This window comes from Apodemus sylvaticus, chromosome 9 (genome assembly GCF_947179515.1).
Source record: "Apodemus sylvaticus chromosome 9, mApoSyl1.1, whole genome shotgun sequence".
NCBI classification, from domain to species: Eukaryota; Metazoa; Chordata; class Mammalia; order Rodentia; family Muridae; genus Apodemus; species Apodemus sylvaticus.
In genome coordinates this window covers 84055323-84073832 of record NC_067480.1, presented here as the reverse complement: position 1 = coordinate 84073832, position 18510 = coordinate 84055323, and the positions used below count along the sequence as shown (strand labels likewise).

Below are 18510 nucleotides of genomic sequence, written 5' to 3'. Positions count from 1 at the left end.
AATTCTGACCATTTCCTCTCTGAGTTTCCATCTTGTTTATAAAGTAGACGCTGTCTGCCATGTTTTAATTTTCGCCCAGGGAGTGTTTGAAGCGTGCACCCTGCCGCTTGTTTATTCTCTGTTCTCAGCCCCGAGAGCAGTTTGCGGTAGCATCTAAGGGAGAACTATGGTGATTATGGAGAAAGTCTGTGGACCCTGTGTCAGAGTAGCGGCTCTCTGACCTTCTTTCTCCTATGAAGAGGAAGAATTGACACAGGCTTCCCCAAGTTTGGGTGGTGGATGGGAATTCCACAGCCTCTGTTGGGCTGTCAGCAGAGAGGATATGCATTGTGGTTTGTTTTAATAACCCTAATCTCTTTATACTATTTATTTGTGTGTATGTTCATGTGTATGTAGGTGCACATATGTGTAGGTGCCTTTGTGTGTAGATGCATGTGTGGTATAGGTGTATGAGTATGTATGTACACAAATATGTAGGTGCTTGTGTGGTATAGGTGTATGAGTATGTAGGTATACATATATGTAGGTGCACGTGTGTGTATGTGTGTGTGTAGGTGCATGTGTGTATATGTGTATGAATGTGTAGGTACACAGATGTGTAGGTACACATGTGTGCATGCATGTGTGTGGAGGTGCAAGTATGTGTGGAGGTGCAAGTGTGTGTATGTTCATGAGTGTAAATGCATGTGAAAACTAGAGGATGATACTGAGTTTCTCCTTCCATCTCTCTCCACCTTTCTCCGGAGACTGGAAATATCTATATTAGGTTCTGCCATTGAACCTGGAGCTCACTGCAATTTAGCCACACTGTCTAACCAGCCAGATCTCATGGATTACCCTGTGTCTGTCTCCCTGTACTAGGTTTATAGGTGTGCACTGCAACACCAGATTCTTACTTAGTCTCTAGGGATCTGAACTTGACCCTCATACTTATGTAGTAATACCATAACAACTGTCTCACCATCCATACCAACCAACCATACCATCTCCCCAAGCCATTGTCTCCAGTTTTGCAACATAGCAGTTGAAAAAATCTGTAAATGACAAAGGACCAGCGATGGCAAGCATGGTGAATACAGGTATGGTAAGATGTGGGTGGAGTGATGGAAAAATGCAGGTTCCCAGGCTCCCTGCGCCTTTGAGATCAGACCCTGAATGACAGAGGGAGGGAGTTAGGATAGGAGTTTTCAAGCAGCATTTTCTTGGACCGCAGAGTTGCTTGAATACTTCTTCATGTCTAAGAACCATTTTTAAGAAAATACCCTGCAACCTTGGTTTATAAGACTGTTCACAATGGTGGCACAAGGGCCCCTCCAGGGCAGATGAGGTGGCTAGCTTGTGCATTTGACATAGCCTAGAGTCACCTGGGAAAAGGGATTGTCTACATTGGGTTGGCCCATGAGCAAGTGTGTGGAGAGTTGCTTTAGTTATGTTAATTAATGTGGAAAGACTTGGCTCATGGTGGGTGGCACCCTTCCCTAGGCAAGGGGCGTGGCTGTGTCAGAGTGGAGAAATCAAGCTGAGCACGTGCAGCTATGTAAACAAACACACAAGCATTTATTCCTCTCTGCTCTTGACTGTAGGAATGGTGTAACCAGCTATAGACTGTAACCTGTAAACTAAACAAAATCCTAAAAAAAAAAAAAATGTGTAAACTAAAACAAAATCCTTTCTTGACTAAGCCCCCACCTCCCTGATTTTTTTATCCCATCAACAGAACTGAATCTTGACCGGGGTAGGTTCATGATTCGCACTTTAGGCTCATAATTTACATCTCAGTACTTTTCTGTCTTGGAACACAAAATAACATTGGCAAGAGCTAGGCATGGGGCTCAGATTCTGCCTGAGCTCTCTCAATATGTTTGATTTCTTAAATCTGTGTAGTTTTTTGTTTGGTTTTAAGCCTGGAAAAGTTATTTTATTTTTTTGTTACCAGTCTTCTCATTTGAAGTGGAAATGGTTACTTAATTTATATAATATTATAAATATTAAATGGAATATTACATTAAAAGGTTCATCAAAAGTGCTCGGTATACTCTTAAGATGAGAATTGTTCTCAGGAAAAGACAGGGCCGGGCAGTAATGGCACACACTTTTAATCCCAGTACCTAGGAGGCAGAGGTAAGTGGACCTCTGTAAGTTCCAGGCCAGTATGGTCTACAAGGAGAGTTCCAGGACAGCTAGGTATATACAGAGAACTTAGAAAACTTAAAGGAGGAGGAGAAGGAGGAGAAAAGGAGGAGGAAGAAGAGGAAGAGGAGGAAGAAGAGGAGACAGGAATTATCAATAACAACAAAAGCATCAACAGCTCCTCCAACAGGAAATTCTATGATCTTGGGTTCTCTCTTAAAGCATTAAGACAATACTCTGGACTGGAGTTGTTATAACTTGGTGGTGGAATAAGTGTGTAGCTTGTGAAAAACACTAGGTTTGATGTTTAATATAGAAGAAAAAATTGAAGAACAAATGAAAAGAAAGAGAAACAGGAAAAAAAGAGAAAACATTCCATACAAAATAGGTTCTCAAATCTGTTTAACCAGTGAATAAATGCTTCTCACCTCACTGATGTGAATACACAGATTCAGAAAAGGGTAGAATTAAAAGAAAATAGTAAATGTTTAACTAAAGCCAGACATGGTTGTGCAGGTTTGTGGTCTGAGCACTTGGGGAGAATAAAGTTGAAGGGTTACTGAAAGTTGAAGGCCAACCTGGGCTACACAGTGAGTTAGAGACTATCCAAGAATATAGGGGCCTAGAGAGATGGCCCAAGCAGTTAAGAGCAAATATTTCTTATTCTTACTTATTGTGATAGATCAGTCTTCAAAATTAAAACACACCCTCATGAAGGTTTTGGATAATATTTCCAGTTGACTGAGATTGATCAGTTCCATTTTAGACTCAAAAACTAACCCTAAAACTTGAACCTCTACAAACGCATATACTCACACATTCATGGAGGTACATTAGTGATTCCAGGTGGTTATGTACGTGGGATCTTAGCTATGGACTTATACCATACTGCAGAAAGAAATGGAGAAGGAGAAAGAAGAAAACCAATTACTAACCTAGGAGGAACTAAGACAGTTTGGAGAGCCAGAGGGGAGGGAGGGGGAGAAGAGAGAAAGAATAGGACTATGTATGTGGAGGTGTCTAAGCAGAAAAGCATCTTGGGTCCTTCCGGCTCTTTCCTTGATAGCATTGAGGCTGGAACACGTACCAGGCTCAGCTCTGAGCACTCACTGTGAATAACATCATTTAATGTCACAATTGTACTATAGCCTCCATTTCACAGGCGAGAAAAGCGAGCAAAGGAGAGGTTAAATAACTTGCTACACTTTCCGAGTTAGTAAGTGTAGACCTTTTACCCCATGAAGTATGGCGTCACAGCCCACGTTCTCACTTCTTCCAGAACTCTAATAATATGCTTGCTCAAGGACCATTCACACACATGAATGAACACCCGCTGGATTGCATAGTGCGAGGCGCTCGCGTGTGAAGTGGGCAAATACTGATGGCGTAGGGATACTACAGGAAGCCAGAGAGCCTAAGAATAGATCTTTGCAAGGCAATCTAGCTCCTCAGACAGAAGGAAGACGGGGCGTGCACACAGCTGGGGAGGGTCCCTGAAGTAACAACCTTGAACTGGCCCACGAAGGACAAGGGAAGGCAACGCAACAGAGAGGGCCGGCCGCCATTTTCAGGCATTTATGTATAAAAATCACCATTTCATACACTATAAGTAACTTTAATTCTTGTCAATTGTATCTCAATAAAACTGGGTGGAATGGGTAAGGCATAGGAAGAGGTGAAGCTGGATGTTGGAACAGTTGTTGTAATGAATGACTAAGGGGATTCTACAGAGATCAGTGGGTGCAGTGTGTGTGTGTGTGTATGTGTGTGCAGTGTGTGTATGTGATGTGTGTGTGTATGTGTGTGTGTGTGTGTATAAAATGAATGTCTAAGGGGATTATCCAGAGATCAGTGGGTGCAGTGTGTGTGTGTGTGTGTATACTTACATGTGTTGTGTGTGTGTGTGCAGTGTGTGTGTACATACGTACATGTGTTGTGTGTGTAGTGTGTGCAGTGTGTGTGCAGTGTGTGTATGTGTGTGTGCAGTGTGTGTATGTGTGTATATGTGTGTGTGTGCAGTATGTGTGTATGTGTGTATACGTACGTGTGTGCAGTGTGTGTGCAGTGTGCAGTGTGTGTATGTGTGTGTGCAGAGTGTGCAGTGTGTATGTGCAGTGTGTGTGTGCAGTGTGTGTGTACAGTGTGTGTGTATGTGTGTGTATGTACGTGTGTGTATGTGTGTGTGCAGTGTGTGTGTAGTGTGTGTGCATGCAGTATGTGTGTGTACGTATGTGTATGTATGTGTGTGTGTACGCGCGCGCAGTGTGTGTGCAGTATGCGTGCAGTGTGTGTGCAGTGTGTGTGTGTACGTACATATGTATGTGTGTGTGTGCAGTGTGTGTGCAGTGTGTGTGTGTGTGCAGTGTGTGTGTATGTGTGTGTACGTACGTATGTACGTGTGTGTGTGTGTGTGTGTGTGTGTGTGTTGAGGAAAAGGAGAGAAGCTCCCTGGGTGGACCCAAGAGCTCGTCTCACTGCCAGCGTTTTTTCTAAGGGCATCGGGAGACTCTGGTCACCTCAGCTAAGGCTAGGAACCAAGCATCACTGAATCTTTTCTACATGCGAAATGATTGAATATGGCGATCCTCTATCCCTCCAAAACTATTACATTTCCATGTAGAACCACCATGAAGCTTAATAGAATGCTAGTTTCCAAGCCCCACTTCTGGTTTTAGATTCTAGAGTCTGGGGTGGGCCTTAGGATTTTGTAACCAGACCCCACCCCACCTGGACAGACATGCCCACAAGTATACACACACACACACACACACACACACACACACACGGCCTGATAGAATCCACCTTCTGACACACACACATGTTAGAACCACCATTGTGCACCAGTCTCTTGAGTGCGAAGGCCAGAAATTGACCAAAAATCATTTGGATCATTCTTAGGTCATACTAAAATTAGCAATGTCCTCCGAGGAAGATCACTAATTCTCTTCTTTGCTAAAAATGCTTCTTTTATTTTTAAACATTTCTGTAATTTCATAAAACTCCAACCCAAATATCTCTGATATTCTGGTCCGTTTTGGTCTGTAAGGGGTCAAAATATGGTCACTTATAGGGTTCTTTGGAATTTTAAGAATTGGTTCTTTGAAACCTCTGTTTGCAAAGCAGGAAGCCAATTGTTGCCCAGAATAAACACTTGAATCGAGCAATCTGTTCCTTTGGAGAGCTTTCGTGCTGCCGCCTTTAAGCAACCTTCCATAATCCAGAAGAATTTGAAACTGAATCTTTATGGAATGGGCCGTGAATGGGAAGACAGGTCTGTGAGTCTGAGTGTGGCCTGCTACCAAAGAGAAAATACTTCCTGCCTGCTGTTATTTCCTCCTGAGGAGATAAGGCAGGAAGAGGCTAGGAAGCCAAGCTCACTGACAAGAAAGCATTGGGAGGAGGATGGGAAGGCATTTGTGTGTTCCTTGCCCCCACCTCCCCACCCCTGCTTCTTGGTTTACAGGGTTGGGGGTAAGGGAGGAGCTAAAACCCTCTGACATCTCCGAGTTGCAGGCCAGGAGCATGGCTGCTACCGAAGACCAACTCCAATCTTTGACACCTAAGTTTTAAAAGGGAATTTAGGCCTTGCCAAGACAGCTCAGTGGTTCTCTAATTCCACTTACTACAAAAACTGTCTTAGCACAGTGGAATTAGAGAACCAAATCCCAAAAAGTTAGCCTCTGACCAAAATGCTCAAGGGAGTGTCACTTTCAAAGCCACCATAACGGCATCCTTTGTCTAGGGTAGGATTTATGTGGTGAATGTTGGAACTGGTTTTATGGCCTTTCTGGGGTTAAGAATGTCCATCTTTCCCAAACACACAGGTTAAACTGAAAATCATGTTTCCTCAAAGCAGCTCTCGAGAGGGAGCAGTTCTGGTTCTCAAGACGCTTCATCTTAGCTTGGAAGGAGAGCAGGCAGCCCTGGAGGGCCCTTCGCTGAGAGGCCCCAAGACACACACTGGGGAGGTAGAGGCTTTGAGGAGTGTAACTGCTTAATGTAGTTAAGAAAATTCCAGCGGCACTAGTCATGGGAGTGTCATGACTGAAATCCTGGCCTTGGGAAGTAGAAATGAGAGGATGAAAATTCAAGGCCATTCTTGGCTACATAGCCAGCCTGGACTACAGGAGATCCTGGATTACAGACAACACACAAGAATAAAACACAAAGAGGCCTGAGTTAGTGAGGCTGGCTATGTAGGGGTAAGAGGGAGGATTTCACAACAGGGAAGGAAGAGGGGCCTATGCCTCTACTGCTAATAATACTCAGACGCACACATACTCATGATCCTCTAATGTCTTCACCTCATTCTTTGCTCAACAAATTACAGAAATTGCCTGTTTACTTGTCTGCATTGCTTTTCCAGTGAGGCTCTCATAGGGGGAAAATGCCACTATGACAAGTCAACGGAAGTGAAGCAGCTAAGTTGATAGGCAACATGAAACATGGAAACACTGGCCACCCAGTGGCTTCTTCTTGAGCAAAAATGTGGCACGAAGGTAGGAGGGCGAGGAAAGGTATTATAAAAACATGACAAGATCCATGGCTGTAGACAAAGAGCTCCCTCTGGGTCAGAAGTTGAGGAGCATGAACTCCTGCCCTGCAGCTTGGCCAAAGAGAAGAGGCCAATATAGCCTTCTGTGATGCTTACACATCCCTGTGTCAGCAGGGAAGAGGAGAGCCTGTCCCAGAGAGGGGCTTCATCCCTCTTCTGTACAATGCCTTATTGAAGATATGACGATGCAGAACAGGGCACTAACATGACTCCAAAAGACAGAGATGGACCTGGAGGGGAAGCTGAAGGTGACCTGTACTATAGTTGCTATAGTTACTGCTTCTTATTAGGTTCTGGCCCACTGTCTCATGTATAGACCTCTACTGGGGCTAGTAGTTTAGGCAGATGTGGTAGGAAGGAAGGAGAGATGGATTGGCATCTAGATGACCCAGTGCCTGTGCTGAGTCACTCAGACCTGTGATTTTCTTTTTATTCACATTGTACTTTGCTAACTCCAAACAACACCCCACCCCCTAGCCCTGCGCAGAAAGCAGCAGTGTTCCTGAAGGTATACCAAGGGTTGGTGGTCTGGTATCTGCAGATGCTAGACACAAGAGAGAATTTAGCCACAGCAGCCCCCGCTTGGACAGCAGGCAGTTCAGGGTTCCACCCTTGCCCCTTGGTTGCTGACTCTGTGTTTTATCGTCTATAAAATGATGATGTACATGGCACTTTTTCAGGACCCAAGGGGATATGGAGATCTGACTCTGTGATTGGCATGGTACACAATGGCAGTAACTGCCACGAGGCTATTTCTTTCTCTTTATAAGTATAATATTTTTACCAATTTTTTGAGAAATTCATATATGTATGCATTACATTTTGGTCATATTCAAACACACTCCATTTCCCTAACTTCTCCCACACCTATCCCCATCCTCCTTTGCATCCCAACCTCAAATCCTTTTTTTGTTGTTTTTGAGTTCAATTTGTGCTGCCTTCATACTCTCGTGTGGAGCCATGTGCTGGAGCATGGTCTGGCTACCAGGGACCACACCCTTAAAGAAAACTGTCTCTCCCTTCCTCAGAAGCCGTCAACTGGCTAGAGATGGAGGTCTGGAGGCTCCTCTCTCCTCCATGCTAGAATGCTTCCTGGTTTGATCTCCTGCAGGTCTCATACAGGCAACTGCAGCTCCTGGTGAGCTATCTGCTTCTTTCAGAAAATAAGTTCCTTGAATTTGACAGAGATGTGCAAATGTTACTTGAGGCTCTGCCTCCTGCACTGGGGCAGTCTGTTCCACAATCACGATAAGAGAGAGGGTCAGGAGGTAGGAAGACAGCCTGTCCCGGTGGGCTGCTTCACCCTTGTTCCCCAGCAAGACTTCCTGTTTCCTTCCTCCAGGGTCAGGGAGAGTCAAAGCTTGTTTGCCTCCAGACAGTGCATACCTTACTTTTGAAAAAAGTGGCCCAGAGGGCTTAGAACTGAGAATTTTGATGCTTTCCTTCCTCTTAGGAAGATGTTTCCAGACAGAGCTAGTCAGGGGTAAGTGGGGGGCTTAGGGAAAGGAAGAGGCAAGATTAGCTTCCTCTAGAGAGGAGAGAGGATCTTGGTGAGACTTAGGATTCACACGGCCTTCCTGTTTTGAGAGATTTCGCCCCACTTCTACTTGAGCAAGTCCATCCTCTACCTACCTTTGTATATGTGTTCCTAAAGGATTACTGCAGGTTCACAAGGACACTAATGAAGACAGAGCCAGTGACTGTTAAGCCATTCTTGCTGCCTGTGTGAAGAGTCTATGACACAGACTGGGACCACTAGAATGGGGAGAGGGCCCTGCATGCAGTACAGGTGAAATGTTTACAGAGCATTTAAAATAAATAGCCTGAAAAAGGTCATAAACACACGGTGCCAATTCTCAACAATGCTAAAAACAAACTCTTTGTTATACTAAGTTTAAAGAATTGCTTACATCGGTGAGTTCTGAAATATTACCCATGTTCCTTGTTATTGTATGTGTGTCTTTTTTGTTAAACGTGTGTTCTAGCCAGTGGTGGTGGTGGTATATATCTTTAATCCCAAAACTCAAAAGGAAGAGGCAGGAGCAGGAGAGTTTTTGTGAGTTTGAGGCTAGTGTGGTCTACACAGCAAGTCGCAGGCCATCTGGTGCTCCACGGTAAGGCCATGTCTTAGGAAAGAAAAAGGCATGTTCAACATTGGCATTATATCAGACAATTTTCATTTATATGATGACCCCTGACCCGGAAAGACTCAGCTACTCTGTTGCTTTTTGTCCTACATACCTGGGGATTAGAGAGATGGCTCAGCAGTTAAGGTTTCTTGCTGCTCTTCCAGCTGAGGACCTGGGCCCATACCAGGAGGCTCACAAAAGCCTTTAACACCACGTTCAGGAAATCTGACACTCCTCCTGTCTTCTGTAGCTATTTATACCATATGGTATGCATACACAGAGACACAAACGCATAAATAAATACAAGTATTAAAGATTCAACAAAAAAGGAGTAGGCTCAAGTACTTTTGGGGCTTGCCTCAAGTGTCTCTAACTCCTACAAGTTGACATAGATCCTCATTTGAAATATAGATTTTAAAAAGCATGGAGCTAGGGACATGGCTTAGCTGTCTGAGTGTTCTCCTAACATGAACAAAGCACTCAGTTCCATCTAAGCGCCAAATAAACCATGCACAGTGGCTCCCATCCCAGCATTTAGGAGGCAGAGAAAGCAGAAGCGTGTTCAAGGCTAGCATAGGCTATATGTGGCTCTTTCAGTAAACAGTGGCAAGCCATGTTAGCATGGTGCTGGGGAAGACAAAGAAACTGGGCAGGAATCCCTGCATTTCCATAACCCTGTGACCCTAGGAGATTTTGTTTGCGTTTAAACATCGAAAAGCACAATGCACATACTTAAAAATTTTCACTTGCTTACTAATATGTTAAAGATATATGTTTTCCTTTTTAGGTAATAATTTTCTATTTAAATAACTAGTCAAGAAGATTGTATTTTCAAATAAAACTAAGAGGGTATCCCAGAGGATGTAACTGTGCTAAAGCATTTTCCCAATGTCTGTGTGGCTCTGGGGTCAATCCCTAGCATTTCATGGGGTGGAGTTGGGGGAGGAGTAGGCCAACTCAATGAAAAGATAAGAATTTAAGAAATGGTCTGGTCTAGCTGTTAAATATGCCAAAATCTTTCATGATCCATAATTGTGTGTGTATCTGCTATTTCCTTCTCTCCAATAACAATGTGAAGTTTGAGTATATATGAGGCTCAGATGTATATGCATGTACTCACACATACACACACAACCACACACACACACACACACAGAGAGAGAGACAGACATCTATAGCTATACCTTCATGTATGCATTTAAGTGGAAAGACTAGAAATATAAATGCCTTTCCCATCTCAGCATTCCAGGTCAGATGAGGCAAGCAGGAGGGGTGTGGGCCTGGAATAGTCTTGTAAGTGTCCTGTAATTGTTGATCTGTAGCTGTGTTTTGTGTACTAACTTTCAATTCCAAAAATATCTTTGTGGTCCCGAGAGGCTAACACTGATAAATCAACGGCAGTGTAATTAGGAAAAGTCTTGAACTTGGAAACCCAGCCTCTTCCTTGTGCTGGGGTAGGTTATCAGAACTGAGGCAGGATGGGCAATTTCCACAGGGCAAGGCATCAAGGCTAGGCCATTCTAAAGAGCAGTAACAGCCACCACAAACACTCTTCCCTCTAATTTCTTATCCTGCCTCAAAAACCAAGGGCCAGGCTAGAACCCAGAACAACTCACCTTTGGGTTCATCAGCTGGATTAAAAGGTCATTTCTTGTCTCAGAACTCCCTTTAATGGTGAATGAAGCAGGCATCATACCTGTGTGGTGTACCCATGTAAGCCATGCATGTAATGGTCTCATAAGCCTGACTTCGGTCTGGAGAGGCATAGGATACAGTTGATCTATAGGCAAGCGCTAAAGACTGATGTGTTTGCCCAGTATGAAAACATACTGAGTATACATGAGTTATTAGCATGTGTACAGTCTGGAAGCTATGTGCCATTACATTCTCATTTAAATAATTCATAGGAGGTAACAACAACAACAACAACAACAACAACAACAAAAGGTGTCCTTTTTCTACCAAGACCTTCTTAACCAGTTTCCCCAAGGCGCACTCACCAGACGCCCATGTTTTCAGTCTTTCTCATCTTTAGGCTTTTAAAAAACACAAGGAGTCAGACTTCAGAAAATGTGCTTCTTCTCCATTGTGCTTTATTTTCTGTTTTTACCACAACTACCTCCAACCTTGCCTTTGGGCTTCTTCTCAACCAGCCTTTTTTTGTCTGTTTCTCATGACTGACTTTCATAACCATTGTTGTTCACAGATATGAGGGGTCATTGGCCAATCCTTTTCATATTTCTGTCTCAAGCAAATGTCTTCACCATGCCTGGCATATGATATATTTTTGAAGCAGCTTTTAAAAAAAAGAGTATATCATTGCCAAAAGAAATAGAACACAAAGGCAGAGGCCCTAGAGCCACGACTTGGGTGGGTGTGTAGGGTGGCAATTGTTACTATTGAGGAACCTTTCTGTGGTTGACCAGAAGGCTGTGCTGACTTGTTATGGCACCCTCATATTTTACATTTTGGTAAACTTTGCAGTTTGAGCTTTCCCCCCAGAAACAGTTTTATTTCACCCAAGATGACAGTGTACTTCTTTGTAGCCATAGCATTGGCCATACATCTAGTTATAGGGATTTCATTGAGGTTTCATTGTCATTGAAAAAAGCACATGTGGATATGTTGTGATAGTTAATCTCAATTATCTGTTTGATGAAATCTACAATCACCTGAGAGATAGGCTTCTCATCACGCTTATGAGCAGTTATCTTAATTAGGTTAATTAAAGAGAGAAAAGTGCCTACTATGGGGGACACCATTCCCTTAGATGGGATTCTGGACTGTGAAGCAAATTGATCATAAGCGACCATTGTTCTCTATTTCCTAACTGAGGAAGACACCGTTTGACAAGACACTGCTTCAAACTGCTGCTTTGACTTCACTACCATGATGGACTATTCTTCACACTAATATATTAGGCAAGAGCTCTACCAACTGAGCTGGCTCCTGAGTCCTTACTTTTTCCTTTTGCAACTAACATTGAAGCTAGAGAAGAGGTAGGGCAAAAATCTACTTAATGGACTCTGGTTAGGTACGTAGTGACAGTAGCAAAGGAGTGTTGGTGTGAGTCAGGGGAGAGGAACAGGCTTGTGTCTATGGAAGAGTGTTGAGAGCCACTCTGGAACACATTGGTGGGACTGCCCCTAGTGTCTGGAGAGAATGAGGGAATGGGACCCATAGCCAAGGAAGAAGAAGAAGGTCATCAGGAGAAGCAGGAGATGGTTTTCATTCTAAACCACAGGAAGGACAAACCAGAGACGTGCAACAACAGGAGACTTTTCTCATTTAATTGATTTTTCCCAAGTAGGCTATTAAGAAGGAGGAAGGTAGAGGTTAGTGGTGGCTAGTTGAAAAATTAGTATCAACTATAGAATGGTCAGCAGACGTGACTTTAGAGCTCTCACAGAGAGGTAGCAGGAAGGGGATGAATTTATGTGCAAACAGCATTCCAGCCCTCAGGCACCTTTAGAAATCTGTTTTGAAATCCTACCTCCTGACCTTCTTGCTTGTCCCTAACCTCTATCCCCTACTGCTCTTTCATATAGAACCTTTAGCTCCAGACGTACATTAATTCACACTAATATGCAGCCTGCTGGGAATAGAAATGGAGAACATGTCTGCCCGTCAGGACTATGGATTCAGAGGTCAAGCTGTTATATTATTGAAATATACTTGTTTGTCAAAGTATAATTTCAGAAATAAAGAGGCAAGGTGGTGGCTATAGATTTCTTGGTTTGCTTCCAATCTTGCCACAGAGAGGCTAGAAAAATGGCTCTGTTGGTGATTTTTGATCCATAACACTCATATAAAAGCCAGGTACCCTGATAGGCATCTTTAACCCCTGGGGGGGTAGGGGTGGGGGGCTGGGTGTGAGGAGGTGGATCCCTATGGCTCATTGGCCAGGTAGTTTAGCTGAATCTGAGAACTCCAGGTTGAGGGAGAGATGCAGTCTCAAAAAATAAGGTGGGAAGGGACCAAGGAAGATACTTGTTGCTCTCTGGTTTCCACAAGCACACACACACACACACACACACACACACACTTGCAACAGAAGTGACCATTTCTGTTTTGGTATCATATGACATCATATTGTACAGACCACTACTTTGCCAGTCACTGCAGTTTTAGGTCAGTGGTATTACAACATGCTAACAGTACTAAACATTCTCTGTGGAGGGGAATCCAGGCATTGTAGCTCATGCCTGTTATCTTAGCAGCCAGGAGGCTGCAACATACTATTGTCAAGAGACTGAGACCAACCTGAGCTATGTGTCATGACTCCTTCTGAATGATAATAAATAAATAAATAAATGAAGGAAGGAAGGAGGGAGGGAGGGAGGGAAGGAAGGACCACAGAGCTAATCTAAGCTGTACTCAGAAATGGCCCCTTCATTTCAGATGTCATACATGTGTGACCTTTCTGCCTGCATCTCTTTGGAATTGTTGAAACTCAACACCAAGGAATAAAGTTATTTCAAGCAGTTAAGGGAAAGGTGTTGGCAGGTACTTGATTTCCCTCTCTAGGACAGAGGTGTCATGGGACTTTACCTTTGTGACCCACTATTTTGCTTTAGCTGTTTCTCTTTTGGGGAAAATTTAGGATGAGGGACTATGTCTGAAGAAAACAGGGAGGGCTTAGATTAAGAAAATTGCATGGAAAGACTGAAGAGCTAATTCTATTCCGGCTCTGACACTAACAAATGACTGACACCTTGGTTAAGCCTTTTAGCTACCCCCTAACACAAATAGTTGGGACAAATAGTCACCTGGTGTAAAGTTCAGTTTTCATTGTCAATTTGATAGGATCCACAGTCAACTGGGGAAAAAAAGGAGCCTTTTTTATTAATCATTTTATTAATTTACATTTCAAATGATACCTTCCTTCCCGGTTTCCCCTCCACAACCCCACATCCTATCCCTCCCTTTTGCCTCTATGAGGGTGGAGGGTGCTCCTCCCTCCACTCACCCACTCCCACCTCACCATTCTAGCATCCCCCTACACTGGGCCATCAAACCTCCACCGGACCAAGAGCCTCCCCTCCCACTGATGCCAGATAAGGCCATCCTCTGATACATATGTAGCTGGAGCCGTGGGTCTCTCCATGTACACCCTTGGGTTGATGGTTTAGTCCCTGGAATCTCTGGGTAGTCTGAAAAAAAAGAGTCTTAATGAATTATTTACACCAGGTTGGCCAGTGGGTATGTATATCTGTGGGGGTTGTTTTGAATGTTAATTGAAATAGGAAGACTGTCCTACAACTGATGGTATTATTCCCTAACCTGGGCCCTGAATCTTATTAGGTAAGGAAAACTAGTAAGCAGGCAGGTTTCAAGGGTGCATTTGTTTATCTCTACCGTTGATGGTGGGTGTGACCTGGGTAGCTGCTTGAGTTCCTCCCTGGACTTTCTCTAAAAGGATAAGCTGTGACCTGAGATTGTCAGTCAAATAAACTCCTTTCCCCCATGTCTTTTTGACAGAATGTTTTGTCACAGTGGCAGAAGGGAACCTAGGATACCTGATCTTCCGTTATCCTTTTTTTTTTTTCTCCCGCTGTGCACAAATTTTTGGCTTCTGTTTGTCTGGTAGCTTGGGCAATGTGGCTGCTGAGTAGTCATGTTAGGAAATTAAAGGACCGTGTTTCATTTATTAATTTTTGAAGGCGGAGTGGGAGGGATCATGGGAAATGGCGGGGCCATGAAAAGAGCTGAGACTATTGGAAAGAACATGGGAGAAGGAAGCAGTTTGAAGGTCTGAGCCTACTGTCCAGTGTTTGCAGATCACACTCCCTGTTAGTCACTGAATACATTGTCTGTTGATTCACAGCATCTGCCCCAGCATGCACCGCTGAAGAACGGAGGTGCTTGGCCAGTGAGGCTAGGCATTAAGAGTAGACCTCAAGAGGGAAAGTACAGCTTCCTTCTAAACAGATTTCTGTCCTGGCCAAAGGGAATGACAGCTCCTTCAGCACTCTGTTCTCGTTGTGATACTAGGGCAGCAGGACAAGATGTAGAAGAAAGAACCAGTGGCAAATAAAGTTACCCAGTAAGTCTGATGTCATGTCAGTCACAACTGATCTGTGTGAGTGACACCTTAGGACCAGCCTGCATTGTTCTTTCCTGTAGGAATGATGCCACCTCAGAGAACTGAGGATTGATTTGAGGGTTCATGTCAGCTTCTCCCAAGTAGAGGTCAAGAAGGGCCAAATGAGGGTTGCAGCTGATCATGGTGCTACGAAGCCATGGTTCAAGCTTCCCTCTCCCAAGAAAAGGCAGGGAAAGTAGCAGAATCTAATGCAGGTCTCCACTTGGGAGTGTGTTTGGGATTCTGGCAGAGGCAGGAGGTTTTACTGGAGGCACCAAGTAGTAGAAAGATGTTGTCAACTGCTTTCAGCTGGCTCAGAAGGTAGAAGAAATGGGCTCCTCCACTGCAAAATACCACCAGTGATTTATTGTGTCAGATGGCTTAGAAGAATAGGTATGGTACAGTGGTGAGTGGACTCACAAGCTCTCGGAGGCTAGGACTGAGCATAGACATGTCCAGTGCCTTCAGTGTAGACTCCGCCAAAATATGCACTCCACAAATGGCAGCAAAGCCATGTGTATAGTATGAAACAGCCTAGTTATTTGTTCTTGCCTTCCTTGCGTAAGGAAGCGTGACCTTGGGCCATGTTGCCAAAACCTGATTATAAATGAGAAAAAAAGGGAATTGACTCATTAACATGTGAAAGTGGGAATGCTTTCCCCATAGGATGGCAGGTATTTTTTGGCAATACTGCTTTGTGCGATTTGTCCAGATGTATTTTGTTCAAATAGTCTTCTCCTGGGACTCAGTGGGCATCATCTCTTCTCTTGACGTAATTTTCTAACAGGAGAGAGGCAACCAGAGACAGTAGCGTGGCTGTTAGAGTTTGGGCCGGAAGGCTGGAGATGGCCAAGGGCACTGGGATAGCTCATTTAGAGGAAAGGCAAAAGATTGCATTTTGGATATGTATAGCCTGAGGTCATGATGAAATCCCATCTGGAAATGGTCCACAGGCAGTTAGGCGTATGAGTCAGGGGTTCGGGTCCGTGATAGAGACAGATATTTGGGAGTCATCATACAAACATTTAAACCATGACACATGACAGCAGGGAAGCATTGCAAAGGTGAAGCCGTGGGACATGGAGGAAAGAAGAGGAACAAGCCAGGAGAACTGACACAGCACAGCGCAATGTCAGCAGCTTTTATTAAGCATCTACTACATCCTGCTTCAGTAGCAGGACATAGGCATAAAATAAATCATACTAGACCCTCCCTCAAAGTGCTTATAGTCAGTGCACTGAAATGATCATTTAACTGCACACTGGTAAAGACAAAGACACCTTTGAGGCACCGTTGGACAGGGTGGGGCATAGGGGTGTGGAGCAGGCGGGCCGGGTGGAGCATGTGGTTTAGGACAGAAGAGTTAGGATGCTCTTTGGAGAAAATAACACCCATAAACTTAAAGAGAGAAAGTAGCATTTTGAGTGAAGGGGTGGGGGTGGGGGACAGAAGAATAAAATGACTCATCCCATACTAGGAAGGGCACAGGGATTGCCGCTGAAGTTCTTGCCTGGGAAAGCAGGGGTCTCTCTTCTGCAAGGTTGCACTGGAATGTAAGACACTGATGTTCACAAACACGGGTAACACAACTGATGGGTTATTAATTCTGGGCTGCGTCCATAGTTTGCTGACATCTGAGTTCAACTTGCCACAAACTCCGATATTCTAGAACGAGAGAGAATGCTGCCTCTGATGGCGAAAGGCACCGGAGCTGAAACAAGACAAGGTGGTCTAGTGGTTAGCTCCCAGCTGCAGTCCAGACCATCTGGCGGTTCCATTTGCCACCGGACTTTGTTTTCCCTGTTAAGTGTTAGATTAGCACAGAGTGTTCCTAGTGCCAGCGCCGGAGGGCGGGTGGGGGTGGGAGTGATTATGGCGGAGGGGAAGGAAAGGGGAAGCCACTTTCTCAATCCCCGTTCCACTTCAGAGAGCCAACTGCAACCAACCTACCAAAGCAGCTGACCATTGTAATTGATGTGATATGATACGATATGATATGATATATATGATATGATATGATACGATATGATATGATATATATGATATGATATGATATAAATTGTCTAGGAGCTCACTCTGACAACAGGCTTTATTCTTCAGGTGAAAACCCATCCAGTTCAAGCTCTAGAATGCAGCTGAGAGCCCCCATGTGCAATGATACATTATAGGGGGGGCTCACGCTCCGTTTGCCCCTAGGCAAGCTTCTCTAATTTTGTTTTTCTATATTTGAATCCAACCGACCTTGGATTGAAACTGTTTGGAAAGTGATTCCATCTGCATTGAATGTATACAGAACCTCATGTCTTATCTTCAGCTTCCAAACAACACTGGATCACAATTATTCACGCAGCAAACGCTGCATAAATGCACGACATTGACTAACTGAGGGATTTAGGTAGTTAAACGCACGGAGGAGTACATATGCAGGGTATATGTGAATGCTGTGCTATTTTATACAAAGGACTTGTGCATCCTTACATGTTAGCATCTTCTGGGGCTCCTAGAACCTGACCCTGATGGATGAATTCCCCTAGCTTTTGTTACCAGGCTGATCGATCTCTGCAAAGATAGACTCGTCAGAAGGCAGGATGAGCGGGTGGATGAGTGGACCGGGGAGTTGAGAGAGCAGAAGTAGGCTCCATGTCTCCAGTCCAGGCCTCTAAACATTTTATTTGTCAATTAAATGTGTGAGCATGTGAGTATGTGAGTGTGTCATGTGTGTGTGTGTGTGTGCATGCTCACGAATGCTTGCTGTGTGTGCATGCTCGCGAATGCTTGCGCACACGCACATGTACACACATGCATGCTCATTCGTGCATCAAGGCACGTGCATGGAGGTCAGAAGATGATTTAATAGAGTCCACTTTCTCCATTCGCCTTTACCTGGGCTCTAGGGATTGAACTCACTTCTTTAGGATTGCGTGGCAAGAGCTTTTACGTGCCGATCCACCTCCCTGGCCCATCCAGACTAGGACTTTAGTTTTTCCAAATGATCTACAGCAAAGCCTAAACATTCTCTGTAGCTTTTTTTTTTAATTCACAGTTCCATGCAGTAAAACTAACTTTTAAGTCATATACATGTGACTGTGTGACTAGGCATTGGTGGTACCAGGGTTTGAATCCTTAGATTCGGGCTCTGGGATCCATGCTCTGATAGCACATGGCTTTTTCTCCCATCCAAGTACTAACCAAGCCCAAGCCTGCTTAGCTTCCGAGATCAGACGAGATCCGGTGCATTCCGTAGACCACATGGCTTTTTCTAACACTCGGACTATCTGGGATTGCTTACTTTACACACACACACACACACACACACACACACACAATTAATAACAGTATACCACTTCCCATCTTTCTTTGCATCCCCGGGCAGGTCACAGCTTCTCCTCGAGCCCCAGTTAGGAAAGCTCAGGCAGGTTCCAGTTCAGCTCAGCACCTGTAATTGTGGTTGTGGTTTTCAATTAAACCCTGTGACAGGAGCCTGCCGACTAGTCCCACCAGCCAGCTCCTCTTCGTGTCTCCTTATCTTCAAATATTGTTACTGAGATGATGTTGAAGTGTCACGGAATGAATATCATTTGATCTACAAATGCTCAGTTTCCCTGGAAACT

General features: G+C 44.2%; 1 protein-coding gene across 1 annotated transcript in view; it reads left to right on the top strand.

Moving 5' to 3' along the window:
- Positions 1-18510, top strand: part of Adgrf5 (adhesion G protein-coupled receptor F5) — a 96076-nt gene that overhangs the window by 9496 nt on the left and 68070 nt on the right. The window lies entirely within an intron of this gene.